The sequence below is a fragment of the Balaenoptera acutorostrata genome, chromosome 4 (genome assembly GCF_949987535.1).
Source record: "Balaenoptera acutorostrata chromosome 4, mBalAcu1.1, whole genome shotgun sequence".
NCBI lineage: Eukaryota > Metazoa > Chordata > Mammalia > Artiodactyla > Balaenopteridae > Balaenoptera > Balaenoptera acutorostrata.
The window spans coordinates 35,370,157-35,385,534 of NC_080067.1; the positions used below are offsets into that span (position 1 = coordinate 35,370,157).

General features: G+C 44.1%; 1 long non-coding RNA gene across 1 annotated transcript in view; it reads right to left on the reverse strand.

Moving 5' to 3' along the window:
• Window positions 1-4,571: 4,571 nt before the first annotated feature.
• LOC103007315 (uncharacterized) overlaps window positions 4,572-15,378 on the reverse strand; it is a 117,659-nt gene continuing 106,852 nt past the window's right edge. The window contains exon 5 of the long non-coding RNA XR_009008058.1: window positions 4,572-6,117. This is a non-coding gene — a long non-coding RNA (uncharacterized LOC103007315). The remainder of the gene's footprint in view (window positions 6,118-15,378) is intronic.

The window sequence follows — 15,378 nt, forward strand, 5'->3', positions numbered from 1 at the left end:
CTCTTTATGATATTCTCTACATTCCTGCACATACTGCAAAGAGTTGTAGATGCAAAGTTATGTATGCTGTGTATTTTATGGGATATATGATTTATTTTCAAGAGTATATTAGATTAATAAATAAATGAGACCTAATTAAACTTAAAAGCTTTTGCACAGCAAAGGAAACCATAAACAGAGCAAAAAGACAACCTATAGAATGGGAGAAAATATTTGCAAATGATGTGACTAAGAAGGGCTTAATTTCCAAAATATACAAACAGCTCACACAGCTCAATATCAAAAATCACACAACCCAATCAAAAAATGGGCAGAAGACCTGAATAGACATTTTTCCAAAGAAGACATGCAGATGGCCAACAGGCACATAAAAAGATGCTCAACATCACTAATTATTAGAGAAATGCAAATCAAAACCACAATGAGGTACCACCTCACACCAGTCAGCATGGCCATCATCAAGATGTCTACAAATAATAAATGCTAAAGAGAGTGTGGAGAAAAGGGAACTTTCCCACACTGTTAGTTGGAATGTAAGTTGGTGCAGCCATTATGGAGAACAGTATGGTTGTTCCTTAAAAAACTAAAAATAGAGCTACATATGATCCAGCAATCTCACTCCTTGGCATATACCCAGAAAAGATGAAAACTCTAATTTGGAAAGATACCTGCACCCCAGTGTTCATAGCAGCACTATTTACAATAGCCAAGACATGGAAGCAACCTAAATGTCTACTGACAGATGAATGGATAAAGAAGATGTGGTACATATATACAATGGAATATTACTCAGCCATAAAAAAGAATGAAATAATGCCATTTACAGCAACAAGGATGGAGATTATCATACTAAGTGAAGTAAGTAAGAGAAAGACAAATATCATACAATATCACTCATATGTGGAATCTAAGACAAAAATGATACAAATGAACTCATATACAAAACAGAAATAGACCCACAGACATAGAAAATAAACTTATGGTTACCGAAGGGGTGGGGGAAGGGATAAGTTAATAATTTGGGATTAACATATACACACTACTGTATATAAAATACATAAACAACAAGGACCTACTGTATAGCACAAGGAACCATATTCAGTATCTTGTAATAACCTATAATGGTAAAGAATCTGAAAAAGAATATATATATATATACATAAATGTAGAATTGAATCACTTTGCTGTATTCCTGAAACATTGTAAATCAACTATACTTCAATTTAAAAAAGATAAAAGAGTATATTAGATTATAGGTGGTTTTTAAAATTACATATTGATTTTAGAATCTTTGTTCTAGGTAAGATAAGATTCTACTCTTTAAGAAGATTCTTGATTAGCAAGTAAAATGTGTTCTGTTTGTATTTTGTTTATCTTCATACATGAATTTATTATATTTGTTTATTACAATAGTTATAAAAATAAATCCTGAGGCAATGTCCTAACTATTAGTCTCTTATAATTTATTTTTATTATGAGGGGACAAAAGGGGACCACCTTTCTTTCTTAGTTGTCTTGAGGTGTTGGGAACCTGGGAGAACCCAGCACAGTGGTGTGCTCATCTGAGCTGAGCAAGGCTGCCAAGCACATTTGACAGAGAAAACACACACTTGGGGAGGCTTATCCCAAAAGTATTTTCTTGCCTTCAGTTCTATGTATTTCTGACCTTGGTTTTCTCAAAAAAAAAAAGAAATAGAAAGAAAGAGAGGAAGGAAGCGAGGGAGGAAGGAAAGGAGGAAGGAAGGAAGAAAGAAAATGAAAAAAACAAAAACAAATATAGAATAGGAATTGTGTTGGATAGTGAAGGTGAATGAAATTTCTGTCAGGTTCTCCAAAGGAACTGAGAGGAGTTAGTTCAGAAGGCACGAGCTGATTAGACAGAATAAGCATGAGTATCACAGAGAAGTAATGAGAAACATTCATGCAAACTTTGAAAAAGTTGCATGAATGTTCAGAAAGAATCTTTCATTCTTTTTTTAAAAAATTAAATAATTAATTAATTTATTTTTGGCTGCCTTGGGTCTTTGTTGCTGCGCGCGGGCTTTCTCTAGTTGTGGCGAGCGGGGGCTACTCTTCCTTGCGGTGCGCAGGCTTCTCATTGCAGTGGCTTGTCTTGCTGCAGAGCACGGGCTCTAGGCGCACAGGATTCAGTAGTTGTGGCTCGCGGGCTCTAGAGCACAGGCTCAGTAGTTGTGGTGCACGGGCTTAGTTGCTCTGCAGCATGTGGGATCTTCCCGGACCAGGGCTTGAACCCGTGTCCCCTGCATTGGCAGGCGGATTCTCAAGCACTGCGCCACCAGGGAAGCCCAGAATCTTTCATTCTTGAGAAAAATTGCCAGGCAGTAATTATACCATCTTTCTCATCCAGCTTGATGAATGACATTATCTCAAATCACACAGCCTGTGAAACTGATGACCCTGGAGAACCTAGAAATGCACTGCCAGGCACTGTGTCTGGGTCAAGCCCCCTACTACCAACTGGCAATTATGCTGAGGTGTTTGAAATAATGCTTACATGAACATTTACCTATAAGCCTGGCAGAAATATATGTTTTGGAAAATATATTTAAGAAGATAGGAGCAAAATATATCTAAATCTAAATATATCTGTTCCTACTCTTTGGAAGAAATGGGAGCCTTTCATAAAGATCTGCTTTATCCACATTGCTTAGGTGTAGATACTCCCACTGCCATGAAGTGAAGGCCTGATTGTTGAAAGATGTATCTGGAGTCATGAGTCATGGGAACAGTCTGCTGACTTCCAATTTAGAGATTAGATCATATCTGGCATTCTTGGAAAGATGTTTGGAAGCTCCAGTTCCTGTAAAGGAATGTAGGCCTTCCACCTCACTGGGCAGCCGTCTCCACTGCAGACACACACATACACACACACACACACACACACACACCCCTTGTCCTGTGCCTCTCTTTCCCTTTAGAATGAGAACTAAAAGAATGTGAACTATGCAGGAAAATGATATTCAAACTATTCAGAGAAAACTAATGTGAACAATATACAGAATCCTTAGCGAAGGACAAACAAAGTTATGTTCCAGGAATGTGCTTGGGAAGGTACCGTAAACTGAAAACATTGCCCTCTCTTGCTTCTGTGGCCCCAAGAAGATGAAACAAAACAACAATGAAATGGTGGGAATCATTAAGGAAGACACGAGAAAAGAAAAGAAACGCTATCCTGCCAGTTTATCGAACCTGGGAATATCATATGTTGCTCTGGTTATTGCAGTTAAAGAAAGAAAACGAAACAGTAGCAGGCTTGAAGAAGAGCAGAGGACATTCCCATATGCAGAGATCAGAGACACCCCCCTGCCCCCAAAAATGGTTTCGAGGCAGATGGGAGTCAAATACATATAACAGGAGAGGCTATGGCTGTATCAACGCACACTCAACAAGAGCAAGTTTACCAGACCCAGAGCTCCCTTGTGAAGCTGGAAAAGGTGCAAATTAGAACAAATAAAAGGAAGCCTTACTTTGCACTAAGCAGTGAAGTTTTATGCAAGTCTTTGCTCAGAAATAGGGCACTCAACAACATGGATGGACCTAGAGATTATCATACGAAGTGAAGTAAATCAGACAGAGAAAGACAAATATCATATGATATCGCTCATACGTGGAATCTAAAACAAAAATGATACAAATGAACTCATACACAAAACAGAAATAGACCCACAGACATAGAAAACAAACTATGGTTACCGAAGGGGTTGGGGGAGGGATAAATTAGGAATTTGGGATTAACATATACACACTACTATATATAAAATAGATAATCTACAAGGACCTACTGTGTAGCACAGGGAACTGTACTCAATATTTTGTAATAACCTATAAGGAAAAAGAATCGGAATAAAAATATATATGTATAACTGAATCACTTTGTTGTACACCTGAATCTAACACAACATTGTAAATCAACTATACTTCAATTAAAAAAAAAAAAAAAGAAATGGAGTACTAGTGGCAAACATCCATGACGCCAGGAGAGGCTTGGGAGTGACAATGACACCAGAGGTAAAGGTATGAACTTTGGTACTAGAAGGTCTTGGGTTTGGATCCCAGTTAGGAGATTTGCTAAGACTTTAGATAAGTTAGTTGGTCTCCCGGAGCTTCACATTTCTCACCTATAGAATGGAGGCCATGACATTGTCCATCTCACTGGATTGTTGTGAGGATTAAATGAGATAACGGATAAAGGATAAAAACACCCAGCGCAGGGCCAGGCACACAGTAAGAGGTCAACAGAGGTTAAGTAGTAACATTAATCATGACTAAGAGTTCCTATACTGTGATTACTAGAGGGAATGTGGTAGCTGTGATCCTATGTAGGAATTCTTATGCTCTAATTCAGGGACATACAAACATTTTCTATAAAGAGCCCCAGAGTAAACATTTAAGTTTTGTGGGACAAATGGTCTCTGCCGGAAATACTCAACTCTGCCCTCTAGCATGAAAGCAGCCATAGGCGATCTGTAAATGAATTCACATGGTTGTGTTCCAATAAATCTTTATTTATGGACACTGGAATTTGAATTTCACATAATTTTCACGTCACGAAATATTCTTCTTTTGTCTTTTTTTCAACCATTTAAAAATATGAAAACCATTCCTATCTCCTGGGCTTTATAAAAACAGGTGGTGGGCTGGATTTGGCTGACAGGTTGTAGTTTGCCTACTGCTGCTCTAAGATAATGAGGGGGGTTCAGAATAAGCCACCCCAGAATGTGCCACTTTGGCATGTGGATTATTTTAAACTGAAGACATTCAAGACCCAGCAGACTCAGGAAAAGCTTTATACCCTCCCCGCCTCCCACTTAACTGCCTAAAAGAAATCAGAAAGGAAGCCTGTACCAGGAAGAGACCTACTACAAGAGAGGACTTCATCATCTGAGAGACTTCTCTCTGTGTGGCAGGGCAACCTTTGTTTACCAAACACCCGCTTTTCGTATCCTCTTGTGAATTCCCCTCCTCCCCTTTGAAGCCCCAGGCTCCTATCTCATTCCTTAGCTCAGGCTGGTATACAAGGCTCAATTGCTTGGGTGGCTGTGGGTCTCACATCTTTGTGATGCTCCCCTAGGTATGTAATTAAATTTGTTTTTCTCTTGTTCATCTGTCTTTTAATTATGGGGAGTCTTGGCCAAGAACCTAGAAGGGTAGAGGGAAAATTACTTTTCCTCTCCAACAATAATAATTCAGTTCGCTTGGCAATATTAAGAGCATTTCTCAATCTCTAGTTTTGTAACACTCCATTCTCGTTCGAGGACACACACCGTCTATTGCTAAATGTGCTGCCTGGCATCTCTGTGTTAGGGGAAAGTGAACTAAAAATATCTTTTGAAAAAAATAGGAAAATTTCAGAATTCCATCTGAGATTCTGGTCATCTGCAGACCCCTACCTAGAATAAGGTAGGGGAAAGTGAATTAGAACCGTACTGACTAAGAAAATTGTAATACATTGCCTCTAGGTGATAAGTTCTGAAAATGACCAATGTGAAATATTGTAGGAGAAATTGCCAATCTTATGTCTTTCTATTTGTGACTCGGTGGATCGTAAGTATGGAGACTCGGTTCATCGACAGCTGAAAAATATTATGACAGCGAAGCCCAAGCTTCTGAAGGTAGCTTTGTAAACATCTTTTAAAACAGTCTTTCTCATGACTAATGCTAGGACATCTGCAGGGATGTTTGTAGTGAAGGACAAAATTTATTCTTGATATTTCTGTTAGTGTGCTTAAATAAATGTTTCTTTAAAATTGGAAACTGTAATCCTCTGTTACTACAGTGTTGTGGTGACTTGTGTGTGGGAAATGATGCTTCCCTCCACATACTCTCTCCCACCCTTCAGAGTGAGTTGGAGATTCCGAAATCATCACGGCTGAGAGCAGGAAGCTCAGGGCAGGCTGGACAGATGGAAGGAGACACAGTGAAGGATTTTCTGCAAACCTCCATCCTGAATATCATGTTCTTGCCCTTCATCTTCCCATCCATCTACAGGTACTCAGTGGACCTCTTACCAGGCTTGACATCCATTAAGCCCAAAACAGGCACGGTACCCAGGACCCACAATATTTTTAAGGGTCCATAAAACTGTTTTAATTTCTCCTAAAATCAAAAGAGAAAATTAATTTTTAGGTTGAAGAAAATGTTTTAGTATATTATACTAACATGTTTGTCCTTTATAGCAATCCAACAGTAAAATACAATTTAAAACGTTTTTTATGGAGGAAGAGGCCCATGAAGATAAAAGTACCTAGGGCTCTCGAAAGTCATAGGGGGGCCCTCCTCTTTAGGTCCTCAACTCTCTGTCATGAGCTGCAAAGGAAAAGGAGAAAACATAGGTTCTAAACTCTTAGCCCTTCCCAGCCTTATTCCTTTGGTTTTAGCCACTCTGTGGCCAACCCAGCAAAAAGAGGGAGAAGGTGTCCTAGACTTTGGCCCTAAGGTCCAGCAATCCACTGAGTTAAATATCCCCCCAAACTGAGCTTCAAGGGCACCGTCACCAAGAGCGTCTAATGATGGACTTAGCGTGCCAAGTAGATGGCATGGACTCAGTACAGAAAACTCTCTGTGGAGCAGCACCTCAGAATCCTAGGGAAATGGTGGAACCCATGCTGAACCACTCCAAGCTGTGGAGCCAACCTTTGGGGGAATGTCTGCCCCCAGGGCTGGTTGCACTGATAAACAGTCCAGCTTGCCCATGGCCACTGCCCGAGATTGAGAGGGTCCACTCCCTCGCTGGCTTACGGGCTGCATGCAATTTTATTGTTTTGTTTTGTTTTGATCTGAGCCCCCAAGAACAGTTTCTGAAATGCAGATCCATTCCAGAAGAGAAAGGAAGTCAGAGGTAGCTATCAGGGATGGGCAGTACGAGTAGTGCACACAGTGCAGAGGGTACCTGTACCCAGCTGCTCAGCGAGCTGCTCATCCCACTCTGCGGCGTTACCCAGCAACCCCACCCAGCAAGGGTCTGCCATAGTGATGGCATACTCGGACAGCAGGGTTTCCTGAAGCCACGGGACTGTACTATGACCTCATCCTAGACCAGACCTAGTCCCCTCCTCTAGGGTATAGAGACCCCAGAGGCCCAGTATCTGACCCAGCAAGGCTGGACTAGTATCCTCTTTAAGCAACAGAAGAGGCCATGTCACAGCTTGTAGAAGTATCTTCATGAGTGTGTGTATGTGTGTGTGGTTTTTTTTTTCTTTTTTTTGGACTGGAGTGTGGAATTTCCATCCTCAGAGTCATCATGAATGGGTCAGTTCTCCTCCTCTTAGCCAGATGGAGGAACAGACACTCCATGAGGGTTCTGCAACAGGGGGCATCTCCAAGAAAGCTGGCAGTGGTGGCCCAAGGGCTGGTTAGGGAATAGGTTCCTGCAAGGGGTCACGGTAAAGAATAAAAGAAGGTTCACTGTCATCCCACCATGGTGGGCTGCCGCATTTCCCAACGTGCTGATGAAGGTTACCACCCGAATCTCTAACCTTTGTAGGTACATTATTATGAAGAAAATCAGCAACCTTTTTATAGTCCACTTTATGGGAATGGAGATGGTTTGTAATTTCTTCTAGGAGGTAGTCTATGCATTTATAGCCAGGAGTACTGTTCTGCAATCTTGTTTAAATAATCCCAGAATCATTCAACAGTGTATTTTGGGGCCTCCTCTTCCACGTAACTGGTTAGAGTTTGGAGGACTTGAGACTGGACTTTTTTGCTGATGGTTTCTAGGAATGATGATGCTGGGGTCACGCGCCAGCCCCCACCCAGCAGATCTAAGAGGTCAACTGGAACTGCAGTTATACAGTCAGGCCCTGCACAGCCAGGACCCACCTGAGGCAGGTCTACCACTGCCCAGAAAATGCCATTCAGGAGAACCGAGGAGGGGAGTAGAGGAAGCCTTAGAATAAGCTCAACAGCCATCTGGTCTAGACAGGACACGAAACCACACTCTCTACATTATAGGCAATAGGCATCACCCACCATTCTTCAACCAGGAGCTTTCATAAAGGCAGTAACCTCCACAATGGAGACCATAACACAAGAGGCTGGCAACTTGACATCAAATATAAACATTATACAGCATTCAGGGAACACCAACTGATGAGCACAACTGACACTATTTCTGGTTAAGCTCACTGTCTAGATTGAATGTAACAATCACCTCCCTTTCTGTTTACTTGAAGCAGACTCCCTACAGGACTGCTGTGGTTGTCTCTACCATCTTTTCAATGTGTTTTCCCTACACTGCCATATTAGTTTTTTAATCCGTACAGATACTAGTAGCGCTGGGTTCCTGCAGTGGTTCGAGTGATAAAGGTTTAGAAACTACTAGTAGGGATTATTTGCTATTAAAAACGTGAGGAATTGTGGGCAGGATGGGAGAAGAGAATCTTGAGTTATAAAGATGACAGGCCTCTGGTGGAGAGAAATGCGGGCTTACAGGGTCAACACTGTGGATTCAAACCTTAGAAGCCTCTGTTTTTCTGTGTGGCAGAATTGCTTCAGCTATGGAAAGATTTTTCACCAAAGTGTGGTTTCTAGATATGAAACTGAGCAGGACACTGTGGGACCCTCCCAAGTACAAAAGCCTTTCCATGTCCCCTGTTTCTTGTTTGTAGAGAAAAGGTTTCAGCCTCCTCGACATTCCCTGAGTTCCAAAGGGCAGATCCAAACAGTTACTAATTAGAGGAGTGAGGGAATGCAGAAACAAAGGAAAGGCAGTCAGGAAACAACAGCGCAGTGATGAGGCAGGGTCCTGGTTCCTCCTCAAGGGATATACATAACAGTCTGATACACATCTCTGAGTTCTTCTACAGGAACCAAGGCCCCCATCCAGGTGGAGAATGAGCACAAGTAGTGGACCCCAGACTGGTTGGAACCAAAAGGCCGATGACTGAGATTCCTGGAACACCACCCCATTACCTCACCACCAACCAATCTGAGGAAGGTCACACACCCTCAGTCCTCCCCCCATATTTTGCCTGTAAAAACTGTTCCCCGAAAACCATCAAGGAGTTCAGGGTTATTGAGCACGAGCTACCCTGGACTCCTTGTCTGGTGCCTTACAACACACGCTGCACTTTCCTTCACCACAGCTGGTGTTGGTAGGTTGGCTTTACTGTGCACAAGCGGGCGGGCCCAATTTGGGTTTGGTAACATACAGAGTTCGTAGCTGCGGACCAAAGGGAAAAGGAAATGTCACACCTGTGCTTTCAGACACGAGGGGTGGCTGCAGCATCCACTCAGCACAGTGTGATGGAGAGATTTGGAGAAGCAGAGCTGAAGCTAGCTCAGAGTGCCTTGTGACCAACAGATATTAAACAACCTTACACTTGGCCACAAACCAAAGGGCCGTCTGAAATCTCACTTTAATAAACTAATTAAAAAGGAAGAAGAGGATAGAGTGACCATAGAGTTCCTCAGAGAATACCAGGGAGGCACCAAGGTGCACCTGAGGAGCCAGAAGTGGTGACAAGCTGGTCGTGGAGGAGGGATGAGCAGGTTTCCATGCCCTGTCTAGGATGCTCTCTGAGTCTCTGCAGGGCTTTGCTCACAGACAGTGTCCCCTAATTTGCTCCTGATATGACTGGGTTGGTCCTAGACAGGATTGCTGAGGACCTTGGGCAAAATCCTCCCATGTCCAGGAGATCTCAGTTAATGAGAAACTGATTTGAATCTTGGTGGGTGGAGATAACTGCCATGTAGGTTTCCTGTTTGTCAAAGAGAGACATCTGAAAACAACGGTACCCTGAGGAGAAACAAAACTCAGCAAACACCCCACCTCCCAATCTTAGAAGAAAAAGTAGACCTGGTTTGGGGGCTGGGGTGTGTGTGTATTAGATTAAACTTAGATGTTGACATTTTCCCCTTCCATCTAGTTTCAAATTTCCCAACTCCTGGATTTTCTAGAAGGTATTTTACAAACTGTAGTTCTTGGCCTATTCGTGGATTGTGAAATCAATTTAGCGGGGCATGACCAATTTTTTTTTTTTTAATTTTTATTATGGAAGATATCAAATATATGAAATATTAGAGAGAACAGTATAATGAACCACCATGCACGACGTGCCTCTCACCGAGTTTCAACAATTATCAGCTTGTGGTCAATCTTGTTTCATCTACACCCCAGCCCTCTGTCTCAACTACTTTGAAGCAAGTTCCAGACCTCATGTCATGTTAGCTGTAAATACTTCGTATCCCTAAAAGATGATGCTTATTCCCATTTTAAAATGACATACATGGACTAGAAAATAGCGCGGGAAGGTTAAGTAATGTTTTATTAAGCTTTCGTTTCAGCTGTGTGTGTGTCTGTGTGCATATGTGTGCACTTGGCTGCAACGTAAAATGTATTTCCTACAATGAGTCCCAAAAAAGCTCAAAAGTCATTGCTCTAGAAGAAACTCTGAAGGACCCAGTCCTCACAGGCAGCCTCAGCACCCTCTCCCACCCCACCTCACCAATGGCAGAGGAGAATCTGGCTCAGTCCAACAGGAGACAAGGGTTGGGGGAGTTTGCTGGGCGGGTTATGAGTTTGGAAGGTGACCTGGACGCGAGACGTCCTCTTCTGAGAGGAGAGCAAACCTTTCACTAGGGAGGATTGTGACGGGGCAGAAGAGAAAGTGTAGTGCAATAAATGTTTGCAGCCTCCTCCTTCCTTTCCAGGGAGGCCTTGGAGCCTGGCTTTCTGTTGCTGCTGAGAAGAAAAGATGAATTGAAGGAGACCTAGAAAAGCTAAATGTGTCTCCTTACTGAAGAGCTGAGCAGAAGTGGGGAGGGGAGAGGGAACCAGCCAACCCTGGAGGAGTTTGCGGGGAAAGTTTGCAAAGAGAGAGGGTGGAAAGGAGCCAGGGGAGATTTCTAAGTGGCTGCTGTGGAGATGGGCACGGATGGCTGAGGAGGGATTTTAGGATAAGTTGCTGTGAGTCATGCAATGTAGTTTGATTTAGGCCCTGCTTTTAAAACTTCAGTAGAGTTTAAAATCCCTTTTTCAGTGCTTTTTGGATGTTGAGCTAGTGCTTCCATTGAAAGGAAAGGAGACTCAGGTGGTGTGGGTCAGTGTGAAATGCTTCCAGTCTCCTCCACTCCCTACTTTACAGATCTGATTCTCATTCTTTCAAGCTACAGCTCGGGCAGCCTTGCTTCTAGAAAGCCCCTTCTTGGTGCTGCCAGAGCTCCCATGCCTTTCTTGTTATCACACTTCCATGCCCCATGGTACTGAATGATGGTTACAGGCTGGTCTCCTTCTACTAGCCTGTGAGCAACTTGAGGGCCAGGACTCTGTCTGATTCATCTCAGCCTTCCCTGGGGCTGCTGGCACATAACACAGCCTTTATTGTCTCTCTGTCTTCAAAGAAATGAGGATCCTACTGGGGGTCTCCGGAAACAAAAGGGAACAATACAATTGGGTATAAAATTAAGCATTAAATTTGTGATATGGATTATCCTGCGTGCTTTATGAGTTCAGAACAGAAAAGATGGAGTGACGATAACAACAACAACAATAATAGTAAACGCTTTTTAGTGCTTTCGATGTACCGGGCCCTGTTCTGAGTACTTTACATATATTAACTCATACAATCTGCACAAGAGCCTGATGAATTGGTTACTATTATCCTTCCCATTTTGCAGATGAGGAAGACAAAGCACAGAGAGGCGAAGTGGCTCGCTTGCTCACGGTTCCACTGCAGGTGTGAGGTGGAGCTGAGCAATCTGATTCTAGACTCTGAGCTCTTTACCCCAGCCACATACTGAGTGACGGGCAGATGTCTTATGAAGGAGGAGGAGGAGGACTCAAGGTGCTGAGAGAAGAAAGGAGGTCATTCTGGGGCGTGTGCAAAAATGCGGGAGGGAAGGATGTGGGTGTGTTCGCTGCCCTGTGAAGAAGGAGTCTTAGGAGGGGTGCTGGGAAATCGGGTTGGATGGGAGGTGTGGAGCCTGGTGAGGGGGTTGAGAGAGGATGTTGCCGGAGTTACGGGGCCACTGAAGTCTTTGGGTGGAGAAGTGCCGTGATGAAGGCCACTTCCCAGGAAGATTTAGTGTGCGGGCTACAGGTTGGTAGAACTTGTGTGGGAAGGGGCTAGAATCAGGGTGTCCCTGGAAGGCTGCCGAGGTTTTGAGACAGAGACCTGAGGACCAGCACGAGGCAAAGCTGTTCCTCTCTGCCACGTGGGTGGCGGGAATGGCGACCACAGAGCGGATGTGAGAGAGATTTGAGAGGGTGGTCAACTGGACAGGGATCCCCCCCACCAGCCGCCGAGGGGCATGAAGTTCTGAGTGAGAGGAAGCAGAGGCAACCTCAGGGTTCCAGGACCCTGTGGGAGAACAGGGGAACCCCTGGAAGAGGCACATTCATGAAGACTCTGGATTGGCAAAAAGACGAGCCAGGTCTAGGCAAGATGGAGATGAGTGACCTGAAAGCATGAAAACCCTTCCCAGAGCCTTGCCTGCCAACCTCCTTCCCTGAGAACTTCTCTCAGATCCCCCAGGAGCCAGGCATTTCCTGCCCTCAGGGATATTCTGCATGGTCTTCTGCTCTCCTCCCTGCCCCCCTGATTTCTGACTTTCTCCTTTTTCTCCTTTGATCTTCGCTAAACTGGTACCGTCTCAGGAAGATGGTTCCCATTCCGCACCCCTGAAACTAGGTTAGTCCATTCATCATTTGCTCCCATAGTAGCTGGCACTCTTCTTCATAATTCTCATCACACTAGTGATTGTTTCATTCATTTAGTCAACAAACATTTATTCAGCACCTACTATAGGCCAAGCACTGTTCTGGGAGCTGAGGAGGTGGCAGCGAACAAGACAAAACACCTACACTCACAGGGCTTACTTTCTAGGTGCAGGGCGATGGGAAAAATAAGTTAAAAAATACATAACCATGAACAATGTCAGAAAGTAAGCACTGCTATGCAAACAGTTAAAATACAGTGCCGTCATACTAGGTTGGGTAGTCTGAGAAGGAGACGTTGAAGCTGAAGGCTGACTAGTAAGTCAGCCAAGCCAAGACTAGGGGCAACAGCTGGTGCAAAGGCCCTGAGGGGGGGTGAGCTCGGCCTGTTCCAGGGAGGGAAATAAGACCTTGCGGCTAGAATGTGGTGGATGAAGTTGAGAGTCACATGAAATGAAGTCTGAGAGGCCAGATCACAGAAATAAGGACACAGAGTTTAGAAACAAGGATACAAAGACACAAGCTTTCTAAGCACAATGGAAGCCCTTAAACAGAGGAATCACATGATATGATTTATATTTCTAACAGATACTCTGGATGCTGTAAGGAAAGTGCATTGCGGAGGGATGAGGGTGGAAATAAGGAGGCTTGAAATTTCAGCGGTCTGCTGAGAGAGGATGGTGGCCTGAACCAAGATGGAGAGGCTGAAGGTGAAGGGGAGTGAGTGGGTTCAGGGTATGTTTTGGAGGTAGAGTCACTAGGGGTTCCTGCTGGATTGGAGGTGGGAGTGAGACAAAGAGAGGAATCAAGGACCACTAATCTATCTTAGGGATGGAATTGTGAGGAAGCCATTTACTGGGACAGAGAAGAATGTGAGAGAGGGGAGGGAGCAGGTGAAGCACCTAGAGTTCTGTGGGCATCATGTTAAGTTTGAGAAGCTTATTAAGATACCTCAGGTGATGTCTAAGTGGAGGGACCAAGCAGGTGTTCTATCTACTGGATATATACCAGTCTGTAGTTCTGGACAGGGATTGAGGGTAGAGATACAGATTCCTGGGCCATCAGCCGAAAGATGGTATTTCAAGCCAAGGACTTGGTCGAGATCATCTGTAGCTTGTTTGCTTTCTGACGAAAGTGATGGAGAAGTCATCGTGAAGGAGATGGAATCCAGGGCTGAAGTGGTTGTGGTGATCTCCAGGGACACTTCATTCAGAGAAACAAGAGAGAAGGTGGGTGGAGAGTTCCACAGAGATGCTGGTATGTTAGGAGTCTACATCCTAGGTCCCTAAGTGAAGGAGTCCCTCCCTGATTATTTCTATTATCTCAATGAAAAATGAGAAAAGTTAACCAGCTGAGCACGAGAGCAGAGGAGGAGGTATTAGAAGTTTGAAATGACTGATCAATTATTGTTCAACATCTTTCCTTCTGAAGGACTGTCAGCCACATGGAAGTAAGAATTGGATCTGTCTTATTCGTTGCTTATTCCTGGTACCTTGCAAGTTGTTGCACATGAAGTAAGTGTTCAATGAACAATTGCTAGATGAAAGAATCAGCAACTGAATGAAAGCTAGACGCCTCTTCTGGTTATTTATTACTGCATAACAAACCATCTTGAAACTCTGTGGCTTAAAGCAGCCATTTATTAGTATCTCTCACAATTCTGTGGTCCTGATAAGCTCTACTGGCCAGTGTTCCCTTGGGATTGATTCCTCATAGGGTTGCAGTCAGATGGCAGCTAAGGCCGGAGTTATCTTATGGCTTCTTAATTCATGTTTGCCTGGTGCTTGGGCTGCAGTGTCTGGGCCACTGGGGCCTCGTTGGGCATCACCCCCTCCATATGGCTTCTCCTCGCGGCTGGTGTGGTCTTCCTCACAACATGGCGGTCTCGGGGTAGTCGGATTCTTTCATGGTGGCTGGCTTCCCCCAGGGCTGGCTTCTCCTAGAATGAGTGTTCTAAAAGGCCCAAGTGGAAGCTGCACGGCTACTTAAAACCTAGTCTTCGAAGTCTCACCGCATCACATCCATTATATTCTGTTATCAAAGCAGTCACAGGCCCCCCAGGTTCACCGGGGGGTGAAGGAACAGGCTGTACCTCTCAAAGGGGGAAAGAACTGATGCAGTTTTCTTGGAGACAACGTACAACATCCTCTATGTGAACGTGTCCTGTAGACCTGAAAGTTAGGTGAAAGGATAGAACTAGAGACAGAAAGTAGAAATCATAGACAGAGATAAGGAGTTGAATTCCTGAGATGAATTAGGTCCCTTAAGGGAGAAAATGTAAGAAGGTTGAAACTTGGAGGACATCCCTGCTCGCCCCTCTCCCCTAATCAAAGGTAAAGAAGAGAGAAGAGGAATGAGGGAGAGAGAGAGGTAAAGAGGAAGGGGGAAGGATGGAGGGAAAGGGGGTGCAGAGGGAGAGGGGGAGGTAGGAAGGGAGGAAGGGGAGAGAGAGAGAGAGGATTTGGTACCTAACTGTAACTGAGCAGGACCCTACAGGGCCTTCCTGGGACACACCTCTCCCTCATATCCTCTGCTTTAGCTCCTCTCTGAAGTACCTGGATAATAGTATCTCATGCATATTTCCTGAGTTTTTCAGATGCTAAAACCCCCACCAAATGGAAGAGATTAACTACTTGATGATCCTGAGCACATGGCCCCCTGACCTACTGGCACCTAAGGATGGATAACGTTAACCGCCC